The sequence below is a fragment of the Haemaphysalis longicornis genome, unplaced genomic scaffold (assembly GCF_048455015.1).
Source record: "Haemaphysalis longicornis isolate Haplotype H1 unplaced genomic scaffold, Haemaphysalis longicornis Haplotype H1 scaffold_9, whole genome shotgun sequence".
NCBI classification, from domain to species: Eukaryota; Metazoa; Arthropoda; class Arachnida; order Ixodida; family Ixodidae; genus Haemaphysalis; species Haemaphysalis longicornis.
Genome location: NW_027526460.1, coordinates 52,146,143 through 52,167,928, shown reverse-complemented (window position 1 = coordinate 52,167,928; position 21,786 = coordinate 52,146,143). Strand labels below are relative to the sequence as shown.

The 21,786-nt window shown below is 46.9% G+C and overlaps 1 protein-coding gene and 1 pseudogene across 1 annotated transcript in view; one reads left to right on the top strand and one right to left on the bottom strand.

Moving 5' to 3' along the window:
• Positions 1–11,962: 11,962 nt before the first annotated feature.
• LOC144153183 (uncharacterized) overlaps positions 11,963–21,786 on the bottom strand; it is a 37,189-nt pseudogene continuing 27,365 nt past the window's right edge.
• LOC144152624 (uncharacterized) overlaps positions 21,351–21,786 on the top strand; it is a 324,401-nt gene continuing 323,965 nt past the window's right edge. The window contains exon 1 of the mRNA XM_077683960.1: positions 21,351–21,518. The gene's annotated coding sequence lies outside the window, so the exon portion shown is untranslated. The remainder of the gene's footprint in view (positions 21,519–21,786) is intronic.

Here is a 21,786-nt window from a genome sequence, read left to right as displayed (position 1 = left end):
TGTGCCCTGTACACAAGGCAACGGTAGCTATACCTTCTTTTTTTATTACTGCCAAATGCATGCACTGTACATCCAAATAAATAGAAAAATATTCAGGGAAGCTTGCACCCACAAGCCAGACTTGATTGATTGATTGATTGATTGATTGATTGATTGATTGATTGATTGATTGATTGATTGATTGATTGATTGATTGATTGATTGAAGGGTTTAACGCGCCGATGCAACGCAGGTGATGAGGCGCGCCGTAGTGGAGGGCTTCGGATTAATTTTGACCACCTGGGAATCTTTAACGTGCGCCGAAATCTCGTACACACGGGCGTTTTTGCTTTTCGCCTCCATCAGAAAAGTGGTCGCCGCGACCGGGAATCGAACCCGCGACCTCGTGCTCAGCAGCGCAACTCCTCAGCCATTGAGCCACCGCGGCGGGTGCGAGCCAGTCTTGAACTTAGCGAAACTGTTGTATGTGAGCATTGCCGGACACATAGTTAAGTTTCAGTATCATTGTTTAATTTCATAGTTGCGGTGCTAGTAATCGTCGTCACATGCATCGAAAAGGTCGTCATCTTTTTCGCGGCGAGTGGGGGATTCAAAGTCATTCTCAGCACTTTAGACTTCGGCCAGCTCTTTATCATCGACTCGAGGCAGCGGTGGCGGGACCTGCAAGTCGTCTCTAGAAGGAGTGACAGAGTTTGAACATGTTTAACTCTCAGAGGAAACGTCGGCGGTGGATAACCACCGCATGTACTTCGGGGAGGCCCGGCCCAGCCTGACCCACCTAAGGCGCCGGCAGAAGAATAACCGTCAGCTAAAACTCCGAATTGCGTGTCCACCCAAGAAGCGGCCGACTACGCGGCCCAGCTGGCCGACACAAACAGGGTGGATTGCTGCAACTATCCCGCTAGGCAAATGCCAACCCGGAACACAAGGCGCCATTTCCGAGCGCTTATTGATCCGGAACAAACGCGGACAGGAGCCCAAAAATATCTGCAAATGGCAATTCATGCTTTCCAAGGCGACACACAAAAGAACTCGCCTCTGCCCTACGAGACAAGTACCTCAACAGGACACAGGACCCCGCGGCCCAGCGTACTCTTACGCAGGTTCAGAGAACGCGAAGCTAGACAAACCTTTCTAGCACTACGACCTTCGGGCAGCCCTGGCAAAAATGAAACGTGGCCCCCGGGCGGCATAGAGTGACGGTTAAGCTCTTGGCTAACCTCCGAGACCCAGCGTATCAACAACTCTAAGACTACTTCAATGCGATTTGGCAAGCGGCACACCCCTCCCAATCGACTGGAAAACAGCATTGGTTACATTCACTGCCAAACCCGGTAAAAACATTACCATCGAAAGTCTCCGACCCATCTCCTTGACTTCGTGTGTGGGGGGGAAGCTCATAGACAATGTTACGAGATCGACTTTCCAAACACCTAGAAGCCCAGCGCAAATTTGCGGACAGCATGCACGAACTCCAACCCCACCTGTCCGCGTATACGATGTCCTCCTACAACTACACCGCGAAGTCATCGGCCCCGTCGAACATCCCGGGAATGATAAGGTTGCCCTCGCCTTGGTTCTTCGGGGAGCTTTCGACAATTTCAAGCATGAAGTTATACGCATCCAGCTTTGTGAGACGAACTGTGGTGTATACGTCTTCAACTACATCCGACAGTTCTTATCTGCTTGGCAAACTTATCTCCGAATTCAAGAGCATGGGCCATACCAACTCGGTACAAGAGGTACCCCGCAGGGAACCGTCCTATTTACACTGCTATTCAACCTTGCCATCTCTCGTCTACCCCTCCTACTTAATGCCGTCCCGGCCGTTAGATACGCTCTATACGCCGACGACATCACGCTGCGGGCAATCCACGCGTCATTGGGACAGATTGAGACCGACCTGAAACAGGCGGCATGGATCAGACTCCTACGCTCGCCACTATGGTCTCGAATGCTTCCCAAATAAATCTTAATTCGTGCATATTCTGCCCTACCCCAAGTGCACCATCCAAATTGACCTTGCTCCCTATAGCATACAGCTCCTCTGTTAAAAAAAAAAAGGAAAAACAATACATACTCACGGACATTTATATACATGCCTCATAACCGCGAACATACTACGAGATCTGCACATTCCTGCTACCAAATGAAGGCTTGCACGATCAATATTGAGACAGCAAGTGAATTGAATACACAGGTCACTTGAAGACAGAAGTTAGGCTATGCATTTGTATGTGAATGTAGATTGAACCATGTGTGTTTTATATTATTAGAGTACGTGTATACCCAACGGATCAGTTGTTTTAATTTTGTCGGAATATTTCTGATTGTCTGGTGTGCCAATATACTAGAAAAATTGCTGTAGTATTTAGTATTATATAGCTGCACTGCTGATATCTCGGTTTACAACTTGTTAGAGTGTGAGCAGGTATGCAACTGGGGCGAGCCGCTTAGGGAACCACGGTTTCCTAAGAAATTTTAGCTGGGTAGCGTAAAGAGATATTTGTCATATATCCAGTGGAGCTGGCTAGTATCACGATAGCATCAGCAGGATACAAAGGGCAAAACCAGTATACCGCCGATCTATGGATTGATACCGCGGAAGAGACAAGAGATGAGCCTGTCAAATGCTTGCCTTTCATCTATATATCTGCTGAAGACGGGGAACGCCGAAGTCACTATTTTTCTCTGAATTGCCGTCGTTCATAAAGGCGATTCGTCTAATTAGTGATCAGCGCCACCGGGATTTTGTGTAAATAACGTCGGATACTTGAGAATTTTGCCTTCTACAAATAAACATAACAACCTTCCCGGAGCCGTCTGGGCCTCATCAGAAGTCTTCAGGTGCCCCTTGAGTGGGGGAGTCGTGCTACCCCCTCGGTAAAAGAGGGGAAGATTCCCTGTTCCGACGCCCCTGAGCGTAAAAGTATACAAAAGGAATGACATTCACAATCTCAGCGGAGTGTAATACAATGTAAATATCTTTTCCTCCGTGTCTCTCGTGGAAACAGGATGGTGGGGATTCAATTAATTTGGAAAGACCTTGAAGTCCGGCCATCCGGCTTTCAGAGCGCGGTTGATCACCCCGGCAGCCTACGCATTCGCTCGGGACCGTAGCCTGTGGCGCCATCTATGAGCCAGCTGCATCAATTAACTTTTTGACAGTGTACACGGCGCGTGCAGGGAAATTATATAAAAAGTGAAGCCCAGCCTGGTTTTTATATTTTATCATTTAGAGCTCAGGATCTTGTGCCTGCTACAGCTGTGTGTTCGGCCGAAGGAGAGGGTTGCAGATTAATTTTTCGCCTCTGGGTATTTATGACGTGTGCGGAAACCTCAAAATCACTGGCGTTCTTGTTTTTCAGCCAGCATAAAGAAAACAGCCGTCGCACCCGGAGTGTAAAACAGAAACTTCGCGCGCTAGAAGCGTGCTCTCAACGAAAAACGAATAAACAGGAGGAGGCTGTATGATACTATTTCAGGCATAGAGCACCTGAGGTAACCACGTTTTCTTGGGTACATTGTGCTTGATCAAAGAGATCTGTATTACCATGACTGATTTGTTCTTACAAGAGGGGGAATGCTAAAGTTTCAGTTTCGTGTTGTTGTACAGGGAGCTCCGGCACAAGTGGCCCTGGCTGCTCGACATCGGATGTTAAGGGCACTGTTTTCAGATTAAATTCTGGTATCCCCGTAAGTTAGCTACATATAGATAACAAGGTCAGAATACGGTTTTTTGCGGATAATCATTAGGTGCTAAAGTAGAAAAGGGGAAAAGAAGAAGTTAGCAGGAGAGGAAGTTTGTTAACTCCCGCTAACATTAATAGGAAACACAAACGGCCAAATTTTTTCGCTGTGAAATAACAGTTAAATATGTCTGGGAACGAATACTGGAAATAATAAGAAAAAAAATTATACTGAAATGCCAGACTCGCACATTTTAAACACAGGTAAGAAGACCCTGACAGCCGGCTTCTCTCTTGATCGTTCAACTTTTATTTTTTGTTAGTAAGAATTTACAAAAAAAAATGTTCAAAAGTTCACCTTGTTTGACGACTGAGGCCTTCATTTTACGGCGAGAAAAATAATGGCTGATCATGATGTAGCCTATGGTGTAACTGTCACGCTGTGTGCCCCGGGAAGACATGAACCTGTAATTTCTCGTTGAACCTGAAAACAAACATCCCTAGTTTCTTTCCGTAAGTGAGGGCGTCCCCAGAACACCGCTGCCCGATTTCTTACCTTGTGTGCCCCCCAAAATACAAACAAATCCCGGGCCATCTCCACTAACGTGAAACCTGGGGAGGGGCGAAGCATGCAGTATTCTTGGCGCCTCGGGGTTTTTACCAACGGAGATGAAACCGTTGGGGGGTACATGTAGGTATGCAACGTTGCTGTAAATGTCTCTTGTCTTTGAAGCACGAAGCTCTTTCGCGCTAGGCGTAAACGAGTTTCCCGGTGTTTTATACCGTGACAACATGAGACGATGATTACGATGACGACACGAGACGCGAACAGCCCCAGCCCCTAAGGGGCTTAGCCCCTTAAAAAAGATTTCGAGGACACCTAAGCACTTTTGCATGATAAATGGGAATTGTTACTGAGGGTATCTGCGGTGTACTTGCGTGAACGGCCAACTTTCGCTACTGCCAAAGTTGCGGAAGCTTACGCGTTAAATGGTTCTAATCCATAGTGGTACAGTATACCCACTGCCACTCACACGAGCATCCGCAAAGCCGCCGGCCAGAGCGTCCTCTGGTACGCACCGCAGCCATTGTGATGATTAGGAGCCGTTTCGCTGCTACAGACGCCGGACGCCAACTATTTTGCTCAAAGAGCCACTTATGGTTTTCACATTAAAACAAAGAATGCTGCTAAAAACATTCGCGCAGCTTGCACTAGAGGTGCCAGGCTGGAGAAAAAGCGCAGCTGCTGCCCCCTCTCCCTTCGTCGGAGACCGGGCTGTTTCCCCTCGCATGGATTTTCGAACTTGTCGCTGAAAGTTCTCCATGACCGACAGGCCTGTATCGTTTCCTCCGCTGCAGGCTTCCGCATCTCTCCCAAAGTGAACCACGTTAGCACGCGCTGGAACCTGTGGCCAAGTCCAAAGGCAACGCCTGCGCTACGAACTCGAAACAAATGCTGTGCGCCTGGAATGCGATGATAGCTGAATCGGATAGACGCAGGTTTCATAAAGCGAGGGACCGAGGTTTGATTCCGACGACGGAAAGCGTTTTCTTCTTTCGAGATGGCCGCACATGTTATTGTACCCTGCCGCTGCTACCCCGTACCCCCCGGGCCATTATGGGTGGCCCAGTGGTTAGGTTGCCGGTTTCACGGCGTAAAGGTCCCCGGTTCGATTACCGGGACCTCCCAAACCACATTTTTCCCTTGAGGCCTCGAGATGTTTTGGTGCGACGGACGGATTTGTCTCGGCCTGAACACCTGTGCTGTTAAAAAACTAAATTTCCCTCCCCCAGTTTTCCAATTTCTGCTTAGTCGCGCGCAGCTTCTTTCCGTACTTAAATTACAGCTAGCTGCTTATTAGCGGTTGATTTGATTGATTGTAGGGCTTAACGCGCCGACGCAACGCAGGCGATGAGGCGCGCCGTAGTGGAGGGCTCCCGATTAATTTAGACCACCTGGGGACCTTCAACGTGCGCCGAAATCTCGTACACACGGGCGTTTTTGCTTTTCGCCTCCATCAGAAAAGCGGCCGCCGTGGTCGCGATTCGAACCCGCCTTCTCGTGCTCAGCAGCACAACGCCTTAGCCACTGAGCCACGGCGGCGGGTGCTTATTAGCAGTGCCACGCACAACGTTGGGGGCCGCATCTGGGACCCCTATAGGTATGTCTCCGCGCTTTCCCTGCGTGTTTACCGCACATTCTTGTAGTTCGCTAAAGTATTCACGACAAACCTGCCTGGAATTACACGGTTCACGCTCGTACAAGAAATGGTTTAGAAAAAAAAAAAATTGCGAGCAACATCTACGTTTAGGTCTTAAGATGTTGATGCGATAGCTTTACTTCGGCGTGAAAACACCCACTCTCTTTACTCAACCTGCTCCTATTGAACGATATGCTCACGGGTGAACAAGTCAAACATTGCATATTACGTGTCATCGACACATGCAAGGCTGTCCTGGCTAGCTTGTCACCTCCAGATCAGCGTCAGCTGATGCTGGGGCTCTGGAGTTTGGGCTCTACCCTTCGGGTCTACCTTCTCGGTACTCCCTTTTCCAATCTTGCATTAGATCTTTCTCAACAAGTGGCGCTCTAAGTTTGTGTGTTCTAAAAAAAACCCAAAACGTTTATACAGGCCACAGCGCTAGAAAATAAACACTTCGAAACCTTCTTCCTCAAACTGACAAACACATCGCAGCAGTAACCTTTCACACCCTCATCTAAAGCCACAAAAGCGTAAAGCGCCTCTTCCTTGCCTGCACCGCAATAATATTAAAATCGTGTCTGCTTGAGGCCTCGTCACTGAACGGCAGTTCTGGAAAGCACAAATGGTAAATGCACGAACTCCATTCCAAAACGCTTCGTGCGTTTACCTATTTGTGCTTTCCAAGAACTGCCGTTCAGTGACGAGGCCTCAAGCGGACACGATTTTAAGATTATTGCGGTGCAGGCAAGGAAGCGGCGCTTTACGCTTTTGTGGCTTTTGTGAACGGGCGCCAACCCAGTTGGCACCCGTTCGGGTAGCTCGTGGACCAACCCGGGCCTGTCGGGCTCCTCAGAAGATTGCAGATTGCCCAGGCTGGTGGCACTTGGCTGGCTAGTCAATCAAATTTTCTGTTCCCCCCTTCTTCCGAATCTTTCTGTACGCCCACCGGACGGTGTGACCAGCCGGGCATGCTCGTAAGTCACATATCATTTTCTAAAAATACTTTTTTTTTAAACAATGCATTTTTGACCACCGAGTCTGTGATTAGGTGGATGTGCGATATCTCATTTTGAATTTCTAGTGTTTTGGCCTTTTGTTCCTTGCAACAAGACGCCTCATGGCTTCGGTCAAGTTTCGGTATACCAGAAAAAAAAAAAAGCCGAATTACCGTACTTACCCGTTTCTAACGCGCACTTTTTTTTTCGGAAAAATAGGTCGAAAAATCGCATGCGCGTTAGAATCACATACGAAACCGAAATTGCCGCAACAGCGGAAATTTCGTCCCACCCATCGCCATCGCCATCTCAAGATGGCACCAAAGTTTTTAGCAACAATTTTTCGGACGCATGAAGCATAGGCGCCTGGGCTTTTCTATCATCGTTCACACAAATCGTCAAATCGTTCCACTTGCGCGCTTGATAACAGCAATGGCAGCAGCGGCTCTCTCGCGTTCAAAACGAGCGGTCGGCTGAAGCGTGCGCCTCTGGAGAAGCTCGCGGGATGGGCTTGCGAGGCGTGGGCCACGATCCCATCGACCATGGTTGAACATTCGTTAAGAAGTGTGGCATCGCGAACGCGCTTGACGGCACCGAGTACGAGATGTTGTGGTCAGCGGAGAGCGACGAGGAGTGAGATGAGTGAGATTACTTCGGGAAATAAATCGCCCGTTTCTCTCGCATTCGTTTTTCTTGCTCACAAAGTTCCGTGCGCGTTACAATCGGAGGTGCAAGTTTTTTCGTGTTTTTTTTTTTTGCCAGGAAAATCGGGTGCGCGTTAGAATCGGGGGCGCGTTAGAACCGGGTAATTACGGTAAATACTAACAGAAGCCCACACGCCTTCGAAAAAATAAGAATTCACCGTCGGGGTAACCTGACCTAATTTCAGGGGAGTTTAGAGCTGGGCGAGATGGTACATAAATGGAGCAGCGGTAAGACGGGACGCAGGAAGGAGTAACGCAGACGGGCGCTGCATTTGCTACTACTTTCTTTGCCCCATCCTAGCGCTGCTCCATTTATAACATAATTTAAGGAGAATTTTCCGTGCGAACAAAGCGAAGCAACTTCACAATGCTAAAGGGGAATTCATAAACGAATGACGTTTCTCTCAAAACGCGTCTCTAAGGACGGGTTTGAGAATCTACGCAAGAGACGCCGGTATCGACTGAAAAAGAAAAGAAGTTCTTGGGGAAAACTGGGAGCGAGGCTAGACAGACTGCGTGAGAAATGACGCGGTCGGAAGGTGACGTCGCGGCTCCGTGATGTGCCACTGATTGCAGCGCCAGCAGCGGCCGCAGCACTCTTGCTCCGCGACAGCTCCCGTCCATCAAACGAGCCTCGGTGGCTGCTTCGGCCGGCATCGCGGTTGTGGTTGCCCGTCGCGCATGCGCTTTGCCGAGGCGTCGCTAGCGATAACAGCTTCCATCTGGCACATGTCAGGCAGCGGCGGACCCGGGGATGTCTGCAGCAGCGTGCCCGGAGTGGATGTGGGTGGATTTCCATGTTTGAAACCTATATTAATTGGATTCTTTTTCGTTTCACCACTCTGTTCTCAGCCTTAAATTCAGCCATGAAAATAAAAATGGATGGGTAGAAAAAAATCACTTAAATACTTTGGATTGTCAAAGTACCTTTTAATAGACCAGCGCTTGTGCGAAAGGATAGAAGGGGGCCTTTTCCGTTTTTGTGGCACAGCAGCTTGGGTCTTGCTACTCATAATGTCCTTATTGCGAACGGCCCGTAAAAGAGAATAAGATGCAGAACGCTGTCGATCGCTCCCAGAAGCTGTCAAATCTTCCTCTTGATTGCTTAATCTCTTTTTCTACATCCCCCCCCCCCTGGTGGTGTCAACGCGCACGGCATGCTCTCTCTCTTTCCCCCTTTGTCCCGCTCTCTCTTCCCTGCCTCCCTCTCTCTCACGCACACACACACACACGCACACGCACGCGCACACGTGACCACATCACCAGGAGGAGGTCTTATGACATGGCGCATAAAGCACACGTGTTTCAACAACTAAATTTTAATTTACAGGATTCATAATGCATGTCTATGTTGGCTTTGCAAAGGCTATCCGTACTCCTCAACATAGCACAAGGCTGCTGTTTAACTTAGGCTACCCGCCACATGTAACATCAAATACAAGGCGACTTCCAGTCTATCGGAGCCAGTGACGTATATATCCCGTCGTAGCGGAACTTCGCTTTCACTCCGACGTTATGCGAAGAGTCAAACGATACGCGGTACGCACGCTGTTTACAAACACGCAGATTTGTGTGACATCGATGACCATAGATCTCGTCACCGCAGCAAGTGAGTTACGCTGGAGCGTATGCGGCTGTGCGGGCAACGAATCCTTAGCTGGTGCGATGTGTTTTGTGTTTAGGCTAGAGACAGCTGAGAATACTTGAAGACGTCGGTTCGGCCAGCGCTCTGTAAAAGTAAACAAGTAAAAACTAAGTATACAGAAAGAAGAAAGAACGCTTGAAACAGAAGTGAGAGGAGACCCAGAAAATTGTAAGATATACAAATAGTATGATGTCACCTCCATTCAGGATACTGCAGGGTTTATTGCTTTTTTTAGCAGTTCAGGCGGAGGAAGAAGGGAAGTTCCAGGGGGAAAGACTGTGTTATATTCTGCTGATATTTTCAATTTTCCTGATTATTTGTTATTTAAATATAAAATCAACTATCTCTCTGTCGAAGCAACAACAAAAAGGACACATTTTCTCGGTCGAACAACAATGCAGAAACGCGAAGCTTCCCAAACCCAAGTCCAGCACCAAACGAACCAGTCCAGACGCGAACGGAACCACATGACATTACGTTACCTTTCACATAAGGTATTCCTTACGGGATGGTTGACTGCGCTGCGACTTCGTTCTCTAGGGACTTCACTACTACGGGCATTCCGTGGTTTCCCCTAGCATTCGACCATCGTCGTCATAAGGGGGCATTTTCGGTCTAATTTTGCACGTCCATGCACACCTCTCCAAATCCAAACTGCTTCGACCCTGCCAGAATGGCGCAATCACATAGACGTCGGCTCCCTAACGCGAGGGACTCAGGTTCGATTGCTACCACGGAAACATTTTTTTTTCTTCACTTTACCCACGATCACCGTCATCGGCAGAGAAAGTTGGCTTTCCTGCAGTGGCTTCTTTCGGTGGACTTCAGGCAACATCAATGAGAGGGTAAAAACTTCGCTTTAATTGACCATTTCAAGAATTTGCTTCTTTTTATCTTCAAAATCTGACATCTTTTGACATGAGCCCTAAAGTCGCGTTGAGTAAGCAGTTATGCAAAAGCTGGTTTGTGAATGACGAAAATGTTTTTATAGTCTCGTAATAATACAAGTGTTGCAAATTCCTGTCGTTTCGTTTTGTAAGCGGTTTTGTCTCGGTGCGCCAGTAGCTTTTCATTTCAGGACAACCACTGCATGCGGCGTGTTTCGCCGCATGCAGGGTAGCTCAGCGGCAAAGCACCCTTTACGAAAGCTACGCGGTACAGCTTTGCGGGAAAGTAACCCTTGGTTTCCAACCTCTAGTTTTCATATCATTTGCCTATGATTGTTAATGACAAAGAGGTTGATTTTCTTTTTCAAGGAGCTCTAACATCAGTTCATAAATGACGTAGATCATATATACTAGAATATTTATGTGCTGTGTTGGTGAAATTTAAAAGAGAATGTTAGGACCTTTTCCGCTAAGTCAACTTGCCGCAGGCAAGCCTATTAAAACAGCTATCATTGTATCGTACAGTGAATGGTTTTAAAATTTTATGTCATTATTAGGTACAAACGAGTGCTGCCGTATTCCAGTGTATGTTGTAATTAAAATTGAGGGGAGGGGATGTTTTTCTAACTTCCTGAAAAGCAGAATCACCCCCCTAGTAGCAAAATAGTAGGCTAGGTAGAAATAGCTTCCTGAGGCTGCCTGGTGCATGAGCGCTGCTTGGTCCTCAGAACTGGTGCTTATTCGCCGTCGCGGAGGTGGTAACTTCTAGCAGGGGTCCTTTTACTGGTTGTCCGTAGCAAGCGGCATAGCTGACGTACTTTCCGTATACACTTAACCGCAGCAACTCCAACCTGCTGCGTATATTTGCGGTGGGAGCGCAAACGCATTGGGGGTCGGCCAAGGTTGCAGAGATGAGCTACGGAAATATGGGGGAAAAACATGGACTCGGCTTGCACTCTATAGCTGGCTGGAAACATTTGGGAGAGGCTTTCTTCCTGAAGTGGACACAAACATTCTCATGATGATGATGATGATGATGACGACATGAATATACACGCTAAATATTACTCCCTCATTCATAATGACAAGTTCATGACAGGCGTCAGAAACATGCGTTTTTGTATAGCATGTCTGCGTTGCGCTTAGTGTACCACGTTAAGTTTGAAGCATTTCTGAAGCGAAAGCTCTTCGTGGGACTTCGCCAGTGCCTCTATATGCTAACAGGAAACTTGCGGAGAACCAAAAATATCGTGGGTCGGCTTCGTTTGACCACATTTAAGCATGATGCTACACAACAGCCCTCCTCCTAGCGATCTTCAGCCCACGCCGCACCGAAGACGTGACAAGCCATAGTGCTCCGCTGACGTGATAGCGCGAGGACGTGCTTAGCATGGGCCTTCGAATTGGTTAGCAGCAGCTCAGAACTCATAAGGAGCCTGATCTCTCGTTTAAGCCTTCTACGGTGTAGCGCAGAGGATCCTTAATCGCTTTGTCGGTTGTAGTACACCGGGCTGTTTTAAATATCTCCACGTTTATAGCGTGCGAAGGAAAGGAGAAGACACACATTTCCTTCGCACACTTAAGCCCATTCCTTATTCATCAAGCACGGAAATCCTAGCGCGCTACTGTCAAGAACGACGACAGTTTCCGCCACCACATCCTATCCAGGGCCGAGGCGACCGCCTTTCGCCTACTCCAGACGAATTCCTATCCCCACGGCATTCTCCTCGGTGTCATCCCATCCTCTACTATGCTACCAGTAATTTCTGTCCCCAACCTGGCACCCTGTACCACATGGTATGGGAGTGTCAGAAAATCCCATCCCTTACCCCTACTCCTCACTCAACATACGAGCAGTGGGTGGGCAAGCTGGCCAGCTCCGACCTCTGAATCCAGCGTAGCCTGGCGGAGAGGGCCTGGGCACCCAGTGCGGACCAGGACTTCCCGGACATAGAGCAGGCCCCCCACAGGGCGGGCGCCCAACCATCAGCACCTTAAGCATGGGGAATAAAGTTTATTCACTCACTCACTCACTCACTCACTCACTCACTCACTCACTCACTCACTCACTCACTCACTCACTCACTCACTCACTCACTCACTCACTCACTCACTCACTCACTCACTCACTCACTCACTCACTCACTCACTCACTCACTCACTCACTCACTCACTCACTCACTCACTCACTCACTCACTCACTCACTCACTCACTCACTCACTGATATGGTTGTCAAGTGATTGTGATAGGTACGCTGCCGAAGTTCAAGGATATAATGGGTGCGATGAAGATTTGACTGAAAGGTTGGAGATACCTAAAAATAAGAACATGAATTAAAGTTTTTTTTTCGGGCGTATATTTAGGGGTCTCTTAGCGACTTAAAGAGAGTGAGCGCCCTCCAGTAGCAAGAAAACGGGGTAATCAAAACTCGCATCACATCTCTTTGAAAGATAGGGTTGAGCATGATGGCAGCACCCGGATTGAGATATTCCGGGCTTATTCGTGACGTCAACAGTGCAATGGCGCTACCTTTATTATTGTCTTACATTCCCCAAGAAGCACAACTGCGTAAGACGCTCTGTGTGGTAATCTCCATGTACCTCTGTGCCCCGAGAGAGAGAGAGAGAGAACTCTTTAATGTGGGCTGGAGAGGTCAGCTCTGCTAGCGGCAGTGCTTGCTACGCCAGATGGGGATGATTACAATGCAGTGAAGTGAATGTGAGAAATCCGGAAAGCAGCAATAGAGAGAAAACAAAAGTTAAATAAAAAGGGCACCCAATGTAGTGCAAGAAAAAAACTCGAAATAAAGTTAAGCAAAAGAAAAGAAAAATTGAGCGAATGGAGCCCAGGAACGCAGAGCGCCTAACAAGAAAAATGAATCAAAGCGTACACAACGACGCAAACGCAAACGCCCGAGAGGCTGACAATGCCCGAATGGGAGATAGGAGGTAGGCAGATAGATACCACACTTGTGACCCAACCGGAAAGCGTACACGGCCCCTCCTCTGAGAAAATTCTGTCTGGAAAATATGACTCGTGGTCGCGCTAATTCAATGTTACTCTTGCGCAATAAAGAAACCTCAGGTTATATTAACAAAAACACTTAAGACTATAAGATCGACCTGCAATTCGGCAAATCGTCAAGTTTGCGTTTACTTCATTTTATTCTAATTTGGGAATATCGAAGAGTTCAATTTCTGTACGAAGAATGGTGGCTCACCATTTTACCATAATTCCAGCTGTAGCTGCCCTGCATACGAATAAATTCTAATACACTACGTCAAAGGAGACGGTCTCGTTCATTAATTTCATCGCGAAGTTTCTTTCCAAGTGTTCAGCTGGTAGCACAATGTTTTAATTTGTCCAATTTGTTTTATTTTGGCTTTAAAGTGTTCTTCCGTTTAATTGTACTTCCATTAGACACCCTGAGGGGCCTACTTGAAAAAAAATGCAAATAAAGCATAAACGAAAGTTTTGGTTGTCGTTATACACTGGTCAGCTGAAATTAATGGCCCAAGGCAACAAATTGTGCCTGAAAGGTAGAGCGCAGCTTTTATGGGCACGCTACGTAATCATCATTGCAGTAGCGGCTCTATATTGTAGAGGCCACCGCGGGGCCAGTGCCGTCGCCATGGTGACCAGGAGAGCGCGCAATGACTCGGATATAAAACAGTGCTCCATGTGCGATTGTTAGTGCGGGTGAAATAAAAAAAAGTCCAAATGTCTCGTTGAATGATCCTCGCGAAATTAAAGAGACAGTTATCAATAATTTACTATATAGGGAGTGTTTTACCACAGTGAGTGCCTGTCGGCGGTAAAACACCGCACGCGCTGCCAAGCATAGATCTGGAACAACAAAATGCTTCTGACGCTTCGGGAGTTCGGGGGTCGAGTCTGTGCTCATAATCTCCTGAACGGGAGTCATAACCACTCGGCTTCTGACGCTTCGGGAGTTCGGGGGTCGAGCCTGGGCTCATAATCTCCTGAACGGGAGTCATAACCACTCGGCCACAACCTTTTTTTTTAGTTAATGCATGACAGCATGCACAACATAAAAACAACGTTTCTGGGACGTTACACGGCGATGCCGTCAAGCAGAATGGAAAAGGCAAAGCACAAATTCTGGCAAACACAGGCAAGCATAGAAGAGAGGAAACTGTTGAAGGAATTGGTTGTTCCGAGCCCACTCTCATAAATTACAGTCGTGGCTTTTATATTCTGACGTTTTTTGCCAGTTTTGAGGCATAGAAGTAAAAAAAAACGTCATCATAGATTACAGATTTCCGCGCAACTAAAACAGGAACACCACAATAGCATGCCGCTGCGGCTTCAGACCCATGCCGACGCACAAATGACACATGGCACGCATCCACACGAGCGATTGACCGAAATGGCAAAGCCTTTGTCATTACCCCACTCCTTTTTGGGTCCCACACGTGGCACATTTGCACGTGGCACATTCCCACCATAAGATATTTAGTGCCAGATCACTGCTTGGCTCATTGCACAAAACATTTGTGGTCGTCTGAAAGTGATGGCCTAAAAAGCAGCCAGCAAACTCCTATTGGCTCCCTTCCATAGCGCTTGACGCAGAAATCAAACACAAACAAAAAGGAGCGTGCCTTATTACTCCCATTGGCTGCAATGCGTTCCAGAGCGCGCGTTTAAAAGAAGTCAGCGTCATTCCACTCTGTGGAGGCGGATGACCAACGGAGCTAATTGTGGGTTCTCGGTTGGCCCCAAACTCCGGCTCTAACCATGCCGTCGCGCCGCGGAAGTGTTCCAAAGCATTGCAGCCACACCGACGTGTTGCGTTTTCCGCCTTGTGGTATTCAGGGTCCCGACATGCATCGCGTTGCGCTTAGCGTTCGTGTCCCGGTCATCGTCGGTGGTCTTGTTCCGCCGCCTTCGCGCTCATTGCCGCCTATCTTTACAGCGGAGCTGTTATAGGCTAACTACCAGCTTTCTTTTCTTTTTTGCGTGCGTATGCTGAGAAAAGCCGCTCCCTTCCCCCTCACTTCGTCACACCCTCTCATTTCGGCCACCTGTATACCTCCGGAGGTTCGTACTTTGATATAAGAAGGCACTTTTGCCCTCATAAATGTTTTTCTAGCATTGCATTTCCGTTAGAAGTGAAGCCGACTTTAAAAAGATTGGTGTAAGCTTGGTGTTTGTATGCTGGCTTTCCGACAATGTATGTCGAACAGTGGCTACAATCGGGCTCAGCGCTTCCACGGAAGCAACGGCATGGTCAGAACTAGAGTTTGTGGCCAGCCAATGACCCACAAACAGCTCAGCTGGTCTTCCATCTTCACAGAGTGGAGTGGCACTGAATATTTTGTTTTCCTTTACAAAAATCTGTTAGCCTCTAGTTGGTCGAAAAACTTCGTGTCGTAAACAAAAAAAAACCCAGTCAGGACCCAGCAGTTCTCGCGTAAGACGCTGAGTGCATGCGTCGGGCTAATCAGGCATGCAACATAGAGCTCAGTATTCGTTTAACCGCATTATGGACGACAAGGAGCCAGGGAAAAATGAACCCCGCCCCCACTTCGTGAGTTCCTGGTTAAGATCATGTTATCAGATTATGTTTCAAGGCTAGGCAGGACTAGTGTCACTAAAAAGCGCATTTATTGCCCAAGACACCGAGCGCATGTGTCAGGATAGGCAGTACCCAGCATTTTCCGCAAGAGAAGCCGAGCGCAAGCGACAAGCCCGCCGAGAAGAGGCGAAACATTTCATTACCTTCCCCATCAGGATGTGTAGTGGCTTGCAACAGCTTCGCTGGACATCCACTTTCGCAGGGCGGGATGGCGACCATTTTGTTTAGTGGGCTTCACTGCGCAACAAACAGTGTGGTAGAGCCAGCTTGCGTCGGCCGATCTTACACCGATCTCCCTAAAGCCGGCCTCACTTATAAGCCCGAATGAATTGCTGGGAAGACATTAACTTCAGGGGCAATATGCTCCATCCTATATTAAAAATTGAAGCGCTGGAGGCGCACATGTGGCCAAAAGGAGACGATGTACCGAAGTGAGGAGAAGGGGAGAGGCTTTTCTCTGTATACGCACGCACGCACGCGAGCACGCACGCACACACACACACACACACACACACGCACGCACACACACACACACACACACACACACACACACACACACACACACACACACACACACACACACACACACACACACACACACACACACACACACCAAACGGTGGAGTTAGTCATAGCAGCTCGGCTGTAATAAAACAGAGCGCGTGATGCTGAAACGGAGCGCGTGAAACGGAGCGCGTGATGCTAGAAAACGCCTGGCCAGAGCAGAGTCACGGGCTAAATTGGAGCGGGCGGCGGCGGCAGCAGCTGTCCGCTGCGCAAGTTCATTACCAACGAGCACAATACCACCTCAATGCAGCGTAGTGTACGAAGTGACCTGCTGCAGTAAAACAACGTGAATACAATACGGCGGAAGCGACATAACTGAGCGACACACACAGCCAGTCGGCAACAAGTTATTATATCGCATTGACTCATATGAATTGCTTATTTCCTCCATATTTTTTTTTAATGAGTGAGTACTGTCAGGCTGTTTCACCACAAAGTTTGTCCTTCTGTCTGTCCGTCTATTACGCTCAGCATGATGCGCTCCGACGATAGACATAAGCAAATGGGATGTTTAATAAAAGATCCTCTATTAGTAATAAGCCCTTTAGCAAAAAGCCCCTGGGCCTAGGCCTCCAAGATAAACATAAGTATTGATTGATTGTAGGGTCTAACGCGCCGATGCAAGGCAGGTAATGAGGCGCGCCGTAGTGGTGGGCTCCGGATTAATTTTGACCAGGTAGGGATCTTTAACGTGCGCCGAAATCTCGTGCACACTGGCATTTTTGCTTTTCACCTCCATCAGAAAAGCGGCGGCCGCCACCGGGAATCGAACCCGCGTCCTCATGACCAGCAGCACAACGCCTTGGCCACTGAGCCACTACAGCGGTTCGTAAACGTAAGTAGAAGCGTATGCTCATAGATAAGGCCCTATAAAAATGCTTACGCACTGTCGGACAATTCTACTCGGCAAGTGTTTTCGGCACAGTCATAAGTCCCACCGACGCCTGATTTTTTGTTAAACGGGCCATATAAGGCTCTCGTCTTAGAATGAAAGTAACTGATTTGCGTCGTTATTCAGAATACGACAGTAATTGATTATTATGCCAGCAACGATACCCGTACTGCTGTTCTGAGTTTTCGTGGTGCAGCAGAATATTGATCAATCCGAGAATGTTTAGAAACAGCACAGGCAAAGCTGTCAAAGATATCCCAGTAGAAGAAGAAAAATATTTGAACTAAATAATCGAATATCCGCCCACCAAGCATCAAGAATATACCGTGCACGATAGACTATCCTTACACTTACAGGCGAAGCATTTTTTTAATGCCTTAGCGTTCCCAGTGCAATTTCTTGTAAGGACTGCCTACATGTTACGCCAAAGCACGTAGCCATCCTGTCCAGGAGTACTGTATGTTATCGAATTCGTAATGGCGGCAGGCTCAGAGCCCACTAAAAGTTTCCAAGAAAAAAGAATGGTCACTATAAAATATAATGGAATATCAACGGCGAATAGATCAAGAGATGTTTGTCGGCCAGAAATAAAGCAGGTGCCTACACAAATTGGTCGAATTTGTTCCCCTAGAATAATTACCAAACGAGGTTTTTTTGATGCACTGCAACAATGTCTTGACAGTCAAAGCTTATTCGTACAAGTGTACGATGGAAAGTACTCGCTTCGTTCAGGTTATAAGGAGATGTAGCAATAATGTCTTTACAGTCAAAGCTGATTCGTACAAGTGTACAACGGAAAGTACTCGCTTCATTTAGGTTATAAGGAGAGGTGAGGTGAGGTGACTGTAAGAGGGAAAGAGGTTCCCAGCCTTCACCAAATATGTATCGCAGGGAGAGAAGAGAAAGGGAATGGGAGGGGGTAGAAATATGGGTTGAGGTAGTGGTACAAAGGTGGTTGGGGCAGGAAAAGGAAGGGGTAATGGGGAAGAGAAGATAGATCAGCGACCACCCCGCGGGAACGGGAAAACTATCACCGGGGTTTTGTTTTTTTTTTTTGAACATGAAAGGAAAATTTCCTTGTTTGGAACGAAAAATCAGAAAACTCTACAATTATTAAAAGAAAAATAACAAACACTAAACCTTAAGAACACTTCGTTCTAAAAATTGATCTTCACTGTCGACTTGGATCCTTGGTAGACGTCTTGTCTTGTTTGTTCTTGTTCTTGATCTCGAACTTTATTTGATTCTTGATTCTTTCATCTTGATCTTGGTTTGTTGTTCTTGTTCTTCATGATTTGTTCGTGACCTGACTTGACCGGGTATATAGATCTGTTACGCCTGATGGTTTGTGATTATGTGTTGTTGGTGTTCTGCTTGGTTTCCTTGTGTTGTTATGGTGTAAGAAGGGAATGACTGGAGATGTGGGCGGAGGAAGCCTCACCAACATGGCGTTTCTGCTCCACATCCGTATCATATCCTATCTTTATATTGTCGTGATTGGTCGTGTTGGTGTTCTGTTATGTTTGGTCTATTCTTATGCTTGTAGAATGAATTCGTTAATTTTTAGAACCATCTCTTCTAAAATTAATCTTGTATCCTCTTTCTTAATTATTTCCGGTTTTCTGTTCTCTAAGTGCTCTCCTAGTTTTTTAACGAGTCTTTTCTTTTCATTTATTAAGAGTGGGCATTCTGTTAGATAATGATCAAAGTTCTCTATATACTTGCTACACTTGCATGTAGATGCCTGTCTTATTCTGAATCTTGAAAAATAAAACGGGAATCTACCATGCCCTGTCAGGGATTGGGAAGAGTAGAAGTTTGTAGGAAAGTGGTCCGGAATTAGATTTACGTTCTTAATCCACCTATAAGTATAACTTGTTTTGCCATCTTTATTCCACACCTTATTCCACTCCTGGTTTAACTTGGTATATAAATGTTTCGAAATGAATGATTTTGTTATTGGAACATAAGTTGGTTCTCCGTTTCTTGCGGCTTCTTTCGCCAATTCACCTGCAAAGTTATTGCCTATTGAGGAGCTGTGTGCTTTTACATAACTGAGTTTTATACTTACTGCTGCATTCTCTCTAAGGACTAGTTTTAATTCGTTAATTATTGGATTTGTGTTAAGTGGGTTTTTTAGTGCTTGGAGTACCGACCAACTATCGGTAAATAGTTGATGGCTATTGTTTGCTTTGTTTGTTATTATGAATTCTATTGCCTTTTTAATGGCTATTAGTTCAGCTTCGTAGTTGGAACTGTATTCTGGAAGCTTAAATTTTTCCGTTCTTTCTATTTGGTTGTTATTGTTAAATATTACAAACGCTGCTCCTACTTCTTTTTCCGTCTTTGAACCATCCGTATATATACGGTAGTCTACTACTTCTTTTGTGGGAGTGATTATAATGCCGCTTTTATTTGCTGGGTGATCTGTCCAGAGATCGTATTTTTTCATGATTTGATTACTTGTGTATAGCTTGTCGTCACATGAAAATGTTTTGCCCTCTTTTAGTACTCCATATTGTTCAATTTCTTTTTCAATTGTTAGATACACTGGCTGGATTTTTGCCATAATGTTTAAGGACAGGTTTGATGTTGTTTTAAAAGCTTTCGTTATCATTAGTAACGGCAATCTTTGGATCGCCTGTAGTTTCCTTAAAATAGTTACCTTCCGAGTGTACCACACCGGTGCTGCGTAGGTAAGGATTCTTTCAATGCCTCTCTTATACATAAGTCGCACTAATTCTCTTTTTGAACTCTTGTCGTCGTCGTTTAGCGGAGAGGTATCAACAATGTCTTGACAGTCAAAGCTGATTCGTACAAATGTACAACGGAAAGTACTCGCTTCATTTAGGTTATAAGGAGATGTAGCAATAATGTCTTTACAGTCAAAGCTGATTCGTACAAGTGTATAACGGAAAGTACTCGCTTCATTTGGGTTATAAGGAGATGTAGGAACAATGTCTTGACATTCAAAGCTGATTCGTACAAGTGTACAACGGAAAGTACTCGCTTCATTTAGGTTATAAGAAGATGTAGTACCCCTATGCGTTAGCTACGTTCAGAAAACAACGCCAAGAATTCTTGGAACATACATAATTCTGCAGTACCCGTTTTATCAAATTTTGAGGAATTTCGCCCACTGGCATCAATTGCTCCTTAACCGTGATCATGTGCACCGGTAAAATTTGAGGAAGTTAAGCGGATGGAGTAATTAACCAACTACAGCAACAGTCAATGACATCACAGGGCTCGTATGAGGCTTTCGCTTTCGAGTGGATGACCCAAATAACATCATTTTTACTCATTTTTTTTGTGTGTTTATGAAGGCGCAGAAGCACATTGATCGAAGTGTAAGTGACACGTATTTTTTTATGTTTTAGCGCACTGTAATACGCGCTCCTGTGTGTGACTGCCCACGTAGGAAACGAGCACAACATAAAAATAACTTCAGGTTGAAGCCGGCCTACGGCGTGTCGACTTCTAAAGAATAAAAAGACCAACTATAGCTGGTATCAAAAACTCACTAAAAACGCCTCAATAAATAAACTATTATCGCTCGTATATTGATCCCTGTGATTTCCAAAAAAAAAAAAAAAAGATGAGCTCGGTTTTTTGGGGGGGCCTATGCCGGTGACTACAACGAAATACAACTCTAGCGCGGCGATCACAAACGCCAATGACACTCGCTGGTGCGATGCTTTTTGCTTCTTCGTCCCTTATTCTTCGCTTCTGTGAAACTCGCATTTACGCTGCAACGCTCCTACGTCACTCACTCGAGAAACCAAGCGCAATTCTGGAGTCTCCCAACGCAGGCGCTTGATTACAACGCACGCAACGTTGTCGACTTGAGCGCAGTCGGCCGGTCATCTACAGCTCAAGGCGGAGCCGCTTTATGCGCGGCCGAAAGGTGCAACATGCGGCGCAAGGGCATCGAGGGAACAAGACCGATAGCGACTATCTCGGCCTGCCCTCGGGCCACTAGACAGGCGGCACGCAATCTCGGGGCCCGCGCATAATGCCAGCGCTCCGCGGCCTTTATCGCGTGGGCTGCGGTCCCCGGCGCGCCGCCGCCGAGTTGGACGCGCCTCCGTCATCGCATGCGAGCAACGTCAGCGTCGTCATCCGGCTGGCTGCGGCGACGTCTTCATGCTGCGCTCGCCGACGGCGACAAGGCGTTGCAACGCGAGCTTTCAGACACGCTTTCAGAGGTGCTTCCCCGGTGTGACAACGGTGTTCTGTGTTCATCGGCGGTTTAGTGCGTGTTCGAAGAAGCCCGGAGCTCATAGTTTTGCTGCAGTTTACGTTACGCCCTCCCGGTTCCTCCACTCAACGAAGGTGAGATGACAAATTCAGTGTTACGATTGGAACACACCTCACATCTGGAGGGGGATGTTTACGTTTTCTTTTTCTTTGACATATTTTTGCTGTACATGCTTTCAGACGCTGTAAAATGAACACACAGGCATATTGCGGCCAACGCAGTTATACCGCAGCCAACATTCCTATAACATTGGAGGTGTCCTTTTTTTTTGCGTTTGTTGTTGCTGTACAGTCAGTATATGTCGGCGGTTACTGCGCGCCGCTGATCGCAAGTCATTCAGCA